Genomic DNA, 9,183 nt, shown 5'->3' on the forward strand with positions numbered 1-9,183 from the left:
AGCCATTTCACGAAACTGCTGCAGGAAGTCCTGGCAGCCATTTTTAAAATACAGCAGCACCAGGCACAGTAGCAGCAATGGGCAGGAAAGAGTAGGATTCTTTCTTGTCCCCGCAGAGGGCACTAGACCACCTGGGCCTTTCAAGGTAGGACCGCCAGGGAGGGCTCCAGTGTGTGGCAGCAGGCAACTGGGCAGAGCCTTTGGGGCCCCCCTAGAGCCTCTTGGCCCTTGAGCAATGCCCAGTTGCCTGGTCAGTTTGCCCTTGGACCCAAAGGATTCCATGGCCGATAAGATGTTCTCTTTTTACCTCATCTTCACTGAAGTGTTAAGTGCAAAAAATGAAAAGCAAGTACTCTTAAACATAAGCAACAGCATGACAAGGGCCAAAATTAGAGGGACACAGGGAAACCATTCCTCGGCTCCAGCTGTGCTTCATTTAACACCTCTTCTGTGCACCAGCTTCCAGTTCCATTCCAAAATGTAGAGATCAAACAACAACTCCAATCTTATCGGGAGCCAAATGCAATTACCATATGCTCCTTCCCCACAACATGACAGTGACTACATCCTAAAGGACAATTTTTGCATGTCATTACTCTAACAAAAGAGCATTAACCATCACAGCTCAGTGGGACTAGCCTGATTAGAGGCATTGATCCATGAAAAATTTGTACGGCCCACTGGCCTGTAGAAAAGGATGCATGATACTAGAACTACTCCCCTCCCCCCAACCCACTAAGCAACATTAAGTCCATTTTTTTCTTACTTTGGTAAGGTGCAAGTTTCACCGTGTTATGAACCTAGAATTCTTTATGTTCTATTTGATTCTAGATTAAGAATGGAAGTACAGGTAAAATGGTTATGAAGAAGCTATAAGTGGTAAGGCTGTCACATAAAATCTTATATAGCAGTAAAACATTTTCAGCTGATTGTTCAAGTGACTATATTTAGTGGCTTGATTATTGCATTAATCACATTGTTGGGTTTGCAGGATCACTATTTCAGCAGCTTCAGATTATACAAAATACTGCAGGCAAACTAATTTTGGGAGGAATTAAGGTGGAGCTGGCTATACCTTTTTTTTTTTAATTGCCTTACATTGGCAACTGGTAAACAAGCATATCACATTCAAATTCATGCTGATCATTTGAAACATTTTAATACAGGATGGTCCTCTTAAGTTCTTATGAAACCCCTCCCCCTTGACCAACATTAGGTTCAGAATAAACTATGTTCAGCTATAGGATACCCAGCATAAAACAATTGAGGCAACAGCCATGGAGAATTCCTTGCCACGTGTATTTATGTTATCTACTTATAAAGAGTACAGGAAAGTTGTGAAAACATGGTTACTTGCAGAATTTATTCTAGTGAGGTCAGACTGATAATGAATATATTAGGGATTACATGAGTTTGTATTTGATGCATTCTGTGATATTATAGAAGTGCATTTTCAAAGCATTTAGACTTATAAAGTTACATGGAGGGGAATTTTCAATAATGCATCTAAGTCAGACTTTGGATGTTTTGCACTAAATCCAAAGAAGAAATATACTCTTTTTCAAAAAAAGAAAAAAAATTTTTTTTTTCAAAATAACATTTCAAACAAGGTTTTGTGCTTTGTGCGTTTATCATTTTAGGCTATTAAAAAAAAAAAAACCCACAGACATTAAAAATGCACAAAATCAAGCCATTAGGATGTAGGAGAGGCCAGCATTTTTAGTAGACTGTTCCCTCAGCCATTTCAGGAGAGCAATGGAGCACCCTCAAGGGCACTGCTGTAGACTTCATAGAAATGCTTCCAGGTACACATCTCAGTGTTGCTACCTTGTAAACTGAGCCACCCAAAAACCCACTAGCCCTTAGGGAGGAAGGAGGCACCTATATGTGGGTTCAGTGGGTTTCTGGTAAGTTTTGGGGGCTCACAATTTCCACCAGAACTGTAACAGGTAGGGAAAGGTATGGGACTAGGTCCACCTGTCTACAGTGCACTTAGCTAGAGAATGACACAGGGACAAAGTTTGTCCCTGTGGGTTCTGTTTCCATCCCAAGTGCTGTCCCCATCACTGTGGGCTCTGGCCTCATCTGCAGAAGCCTCAAACACATATGATTTTATTTATTAATAAAGTATAAAAAGGAACAATATGTGTGCAATTGTTTATAAATCACAAATAGAAAACAATAACACCAATGAGTAACTGTAAGAACCCCACCACCATCACCCCCAACCCCAACAATAGCTGACTTCTAATACCCCAAGGAATCCTAATCCACCCTACTAAAATATCCAGGGGTACAAAGTACAATCCGTTCTGTATGCCCTAGAGGGGGAGAAACAAGCCCCATGAAACACTGTAAGTCATCAACAGTCTCAGGATTCAATCTAGCTCACCTGTTTTCCGCAGTCCTGCCTACAATAGATGATGTCTTCTTAGATGTATTGGTAGCAAGAATACACAGGATCCCCCCCCTGCAAATTTTGTTAGTTAGGGCCAGCATGTTTTAGGGTTTTTTGTTTTTTTTTGGAAAAACAAGCAATCAAAAGATTGTATCATTCAAACATAAATAACGGTCCAGTTCAGTAACAGGCTTCAAAGTAAAAAAAATGACATGGGGACAAAGTTTGTCCCCATCCTGTCCGGCTCTGTCCCCGTTCCCATGTCATTCTCTACACTGCACCCACCACTATACTACTCCGGGGACCTGCGTACTGCTCTCATGGCTATAAAATCTAAGGCTAGTGAGTACTATTTTTATTCACAGTTTTGAGGGTGGGAGGGTGGGAATGTTCATTTAGGGCACCTTTTTATATCTTATTCATTAGAAAAGCAGGTCTAGACCAAAACGTTGAATTTTGTTTGCCCTAGATGTTTTGGTTTTGTTCCTGTTCCATTCTAGCTGTATGACAGTCAAGTGTTAGGCACACCCTAAGCCCACTTTCAAAGCACTGCCTTGTGATTTAGACACACTGCAGATGAAATACATAGACAGACGTCTGGCAAACAGGTTTTGAAAATACCAATTTGGACATTTTAAGAAGAAATCTGTCCAAAGGGTGCTTTATGACACTTTTTGAATGTTTTTCTCTTTTGAAAATGAGCAGTTTAATGATGTTTCACCCCATAATCCACTTGGAACATATAAAGCAGAATATAAAACTTTGGATTAAATTGGAGGCTCTCAGGACACACCCAGCCAGTCAGGTTTTCAGGATACACACAAGGAATATGAACAAGATAGCTTTGCATAGAGTGGAGGTAGAACGTGCAAATTTATTTCAAGCATAATTATTGTAGGGATCCTGCAACCTAACTGGCTGAGTGTGTAATGTATAGAGAACCACTGGATTAAATTTAACAGTGGTCCATAAAGAAGAGCCCATCTTAACAATAATACACTGCCAGGCTCTGGTATGTCAAATCTAGTCCATGTTTTTGCTCTTACTCTTCTCCACACTGGCTTTATCCACCACTGGGCTGTGAGATACAGAAAGAAAAATCAATCCAGAACTAATGGCAGTGGATGACATTTCAGTAAGTTGTTTACCCCATCTCAAGCTAACCTGCAACAAGTTCGCAAGGCATTAGCATCACCTACCGTGATAGGGGATGAAAGAATAAAAGAAAGTGGAGAAGGAACAAGCACCAATGAACTGGCCGAACAGCAGAACAAAGCACCTTGGACCAGCCAACAGAAATTAGAGTTTACCTGCTAATTTGCTTTTCTTTAGTCCCGCCAGCCCAGCTTAGACAGATAAGTTATGCATAGCCAGCAGCAGGTGGAGACCAAGAACCAAAAACCTGTGGCCAAGCCTATAAGCAAGCTGTGCAGCCCCTTTCAGAGCCAATATGAACATATCGAAGCAGAACAAAACACTAACCAATCACTCCTGTGATTCCAATGAACTTTCCACTGAACAGGGAGCTGTGAGAAGATGCAGCTGCCGCAACCTGCAGGAACAAACAGATGCCTTTATTCATACAAGATGTACTCTGTTAGCTCTACAGTTCCTCTCTTTTTTTTTTTTTAAGTTTTTAGCAAAAATGAAAACGCTAAAAAAAAAATAAAAAAAACCCCAATAACAAAAGGCAAAAAAAAAAAAAAAAAATACCCCACACACTACAGACAAATCACTTCACAGGGCAAGTTCCAGGTAGGTCTGATAGGACTAAAAGGAAAGTAAATTAGTAGGCAAGATCTAATTTCTCCTTCCTCAGGATCCCTTCAGACTGGCCTAGATAGATAGGAAATACCAAAACAGTGAACACCAAGGGTTGGACCCCCAGAGCTCTTCTGGGAAAAAAACCAATATATTGAGAGACACAGCAGATCCTCAATGGCTAGACGCACCAGATCTGAATACCACGGCCTTTGAGGCCAATTTGGAGCTATCAATACCACCGGTCCTTCATGCACCACAATTCTCTGGATGGTTCACCCCTGGAGAGGCCAAGGAATAAACCCATAGAGGAGCCCAGACCAAAGTTGGACCAGAGCATCCAGGCCCTCCGATATCCTCTCTGTCCTGTGAATGAAGAACCAGAGGAACTCAGTGTTGCAGAAGTTGCCATGTGGTCAGATGGCCTCATCTGTGGCTATCATTTCAAAGGAAGCCTGCCCCAGCAACCTCTCCCCAGGATCTAGTGCTTTTTGACCAAGATAATCCGTCTGCACGTTTTCCACTCCAACCAAATGAGCTGCCGAGAGATGCACCAGATGACACTCCACCCAAGACAACAGAAGGGCTGCTGCCTCAGCTAACACCTGACACTTCATCCCTCCTTGGCAATTCAAGTATGCCACTGCTGTTGTGTCGACAGAAAAAGGCTGCACAGGCTTGCCCTCAACTAATGTTTGGAAGGCCTGCAGCACCAGGCAGATCGCTCTGGTCTCCAGTGTGTTCATCGACCACCATGCCTTCTCCTATGACCAGCAACCCTGAGACACGTGACCCATCAATGCGCTCCCCAGCCTTTACGACTGGCATCCTTCATCAGCACTGGAGCTCTCTATTCTATCCTCATCCTTCTCAATCTATCTGCTGCTTTTGACACTGTTCATCATCGCCTACTTCTTGATATGCTGTTCTCACTTGGATTTCAAGGCTCTGTTCTTTCCTGGTTTTCTTATTATCTCTCTCATAGTACTTTAGTGTATATCCTCCTCCATTTCTATCCCACTATCAGTTGGTGTACCTCAGGGATCTATCCTGGAATCTTTTATTTTCTCTATCTACACTTCTTCCCTTGGTACTCTAATCTCATCCCACAGTTTTCAGTATCACCTTTACGCTGATGACTCCCAGATCTACCTCTACACACAAGAAATCAGCAGGAATCCAGGCCAAAATATCAGTCTGCCTGTCTGACATTGCTGCCTGGATGTCTCACCGCCATCTAATGACCAAGACAGCTTCTTATCTTTCCCTCTAAACCAACATCTCCTCTATCTCTGTGGCTAACACTCTCATCCTCCCTGTCTCATCAGCTTGTAACCTTGGGGTCATCTTCGACTATCTCTGCACATATTCAACAGACTGCTAAAACCTGTTGTTTCCTTCTCTATATCACCAAAATTTGTCTTTTCCTTTCTGAGCACACTACCAGTTTCGCATGAGTATTTGGTTTAGATACTTAGTCTCTTGGGCTACTTTTGCTCAAATCAACCAGTCATCCAGATATGGGTGCACAAGAATTCCTTCCTTGCACAAGGCTGTGGCAACTACCACCATAACTTTGGAAAAGGTATGGGGTGCTATTGCTAAATCGAAGAGAAATGGACAAAATTGATATAGTGTTGACTCAAAATTCCAAAGTGAAAAAATATCTGATGACTCAGATGAATGGGAATTTGAAGATGTTTTTGACAGGACCAGGGAGTAGAGGCGTAGCTACAGGAAGTCACGGGGGCCTGGGCCCCCCACAAATTAAGTCCAGGCCCTTGATTTGGCTGGCGGGGGTCCACAACCTCTGCCAGCCAAAGCCTTCTTCAGCGCCAGCTCCGGCACAGCCGCATTCCTGCCCTGCTCTTCTTGCTCCTCCTGTCCTGTGCATGCTGATGCTCCACAGTTTCACGTAAAGGAGCGTCAGCGTGCACAGGACCGGAGAAGCAAGAAGAGCAGGGCAGGAACACAGCTGCGCCAGAGCTGGCACTGAAGGAAGGCTTCAGCTCGCAGGGGTTGGGGACCCCCGCCAGCAAAGGTATTTGCGAGGCGAGGGGGGGTGCGAGTTTGATTCCCACTTCAGGCACAGGCAGCTCCTTGTGACTCTGGGCAAGTCACTTAACCGTCCATTGCCCCATGTAAGCCGCATTGAGCCTGCCATGAGTGGGAAAGCGCGGGGTACAAATGTAACAAAAAAAAAAAAAAGGCACGAGGCAACAGCAGCAGCAGGGGGGGAGGTGAGGTGAAGTGAAGCGGTGGGGGGGGGGGGGGGGCCAGCAGCGGCGGGGCAGCACTCAAAATGTGCCCCCAACCTCGGGCTCTGGCCCCCTCCCACCGTAAGATCTGGCTACGTCCCTGCCAGGGAGATGAGAAAATCTTCAGGATGTACTAGCATAACTGAGCGCAGGGTCTCCATCCAAAAACTGGGAACCTTGAGAACCTGATTCACACCTTTGAGATCTAAAATAGGGTGAAAGTTCTCCTTCCTACATAAGTACATAAGTGTTGCCATACTGGGACAGACCGGAGGAACATCAAGCCAGGTATCCTGTTTCCAACAGTGGCCAATCCAAGTCACAAGTACTTGGCAAGATCCTAAAACAGTACATTTTATGCTGCTTACCCTAGAAATAAGCAGTGGATTTTCCCAAGTCCATTTTAATAATGGCTTATGGACTTTTCTTTTTGGAAATTAGTGGGGTTTAAAAAAGGTTTGGCTAAGTTAACTGTTTTTAGTACATTCTCTGGCAACGCATTCCAAAGTTTAAATACACGTTGAGTGAAGAAATATTTCTATTTGTTTTATATTTACTACTTTGCGTGCCCCCTAGTCCTATAATTTTTGGAAAGAGTAGATAAGAGATTCACGTCTACCATTCCGCTCATTATTTTATAGACCTCTATCATATCTCCCCTCGGCCATCTTTTCTCCAAGCCGAAGAGCCCTAGTCGTTTCAGTGTTTCCTCATAGGGAAACCGTTCCATCCCCTTTTATCATTTTTGTCGCCCTTCTCTGTACCTTTTCTAGTTCCACTATATCTTTTTTGAGATGCGGTGACCAGAACTGCACACAGTATTCATGGTGCATGGAGCAATACAAAAGGCATTATAAACATACTCATTTTTATTTTCCATTCCTTTCCTAATACCACCTAACATTCTATTTGGTTTCTTCGCTGCTGCTGCTGCTGCTGCACACTGAGCAGAGGGTTTCAAAGTATCATCAAGGATGACACCTAGATCCTTTTCCTGGTCAGTGACGCCTAATGCAGAACCTTGCACCACGTAGCTATAGTTCAGGTTCCTCTTTCCCACATGCATCACTTTGCACTTGCTCACATTAATCATCATCTGTCAATTACAATTCTTTCGAATTGCAAAACAGGTGGAGTACCATCCTGATCCTCACTTTCGGTATGGGAAACTAGACATACTGCAACTTTGCGGAGTCTCCCCAATAACCCCCTCCTTCCAACAAGAGTGACAGAAGGATTCCATAAAAGGATCCCACAATGAAAAAGCACAAACTCCAAGGTTTATCTGTTGTGGATGACGAGGACCCACTGGTCCAAGCAATCTTGGCCTACCTCCAATAGAAGTCTTGCAATCGAGCCCCAACCACAACCAAAGGCTGGGCCCGACACCTTCATCGGGAGCCACAACTCTGTCCAGAAAAGACTAAAATCTCTAACTCCATGCCAATGCTCCCTGAGCGACAATAGGCTTCCCTAAAGCAACCCTTGGCTGCGGATCCTCGTCTGAGAGCCTTCAGATGATCCTCCAGCAAGCAGGGCACTTTGAAGTTTCCTTGACTCTTCAGCAGCTTACACAATTCCTCCCCGAAAAGAAGCTTGTCATTAAAAGTAAACCTACTGAGTTTCAACTTGAATGCTGCATCCGCCACCCCGTCCCCAAGCCACAAGGACCTCTTGGCGGCCACCCCTAACACCATGTACTTTGTTGAGGCTCAAAGCAAATCATACAAGGCATCAGCGAGAAAAGATGTATCTATCTCAATCTTAGCCACCTCCTGATCCACCAGTGAAAAATCCAAGATCTATCCAAAACTTTCTTTGTCCAGTGAAAGCACACTTGAGCTACCAAGCCCCAACAAATTGCTGCCTACACCACGAGGGCTGAAACATCAAAGCTCTGCTTAAGGAGAGATTCAGTCCTACAATCCTGCTGATCCTTCAATGCTGCGTTGCCATCCACCGGGACCATATTCCTTTTTGTAACTGCAGAAACCACATCATTCACAGTAGGCAGATGCAGAGAGTCTCTATCCTGTTCCAGGATGGGCTAGAGACACGCCATGGAATGAGTCGATCTGGAGGGAGAGTTACACCAAGTCTCAATCATAGCCTGTATGTTCTGATGCATTGGGAAAGACCAGCCCGTATTCTTGATGCCCTTTACCAAGGGGTCCACCTTCTGCAGTTCCACACTGCCTGTTCCTCCTCAAACTGGAGCACAGGAGATCTGGGCAATCTGCTGCAGTTCCTCCCAGTGGAAAATCTAGATCACCAAGGAGTCTTCCCATGGAAGCAATTTCTCCACCCAAGAATCCACCCCATCTCCATGTAGAGGAACTCATCTTCAGAGTGTGAGGTGGAATACAAATGTCCTCCTCTTCTTCTTCCCAGCTCTACCACTGCTTCTTCAGGGAGAAGGAACTCTCTGCCCCATGATCGAGACCTCCATATACCCCCACAACTTCCACAGACAAAAAACAAAACAAAAACAAAAACTTTGTACATTATCAATACAAACTCCATGGAAAATCCAACACTGGAAGCTTCCCCAGAACCCAACGAAACAGTCACCTCAAGACACAAGGGCTGGAGCTGTTGAGTCTTCCAAAATGGCAGCAGTTCCTGACGAAATTGAGATTGTGATCAACACAGATGCGTTCTTACTGCCAGCGGGCCGACACTGTATCCTAAGTGACGCTGGGAACAATTACAGGGTTGATGTGGCCTCAGCCATGGAACTGGGAGGTGCACGGTCCTGATAAAATT

Source organism: Microcaecilia unicolor, chromosome 11 (genome assembly GCF_901765095.1).
Source record: "Microcaecilia unicolor chromosome 11, aMicUni1.1, whole genome shotgun sequence".
Classification (NCBI taxonomy): Eukaryota; Metazoa; Chordata; class Amphibia; order Gymnophiona; family Siphonopidae; genus Microcaecilia; species Microcaecilia unicolor.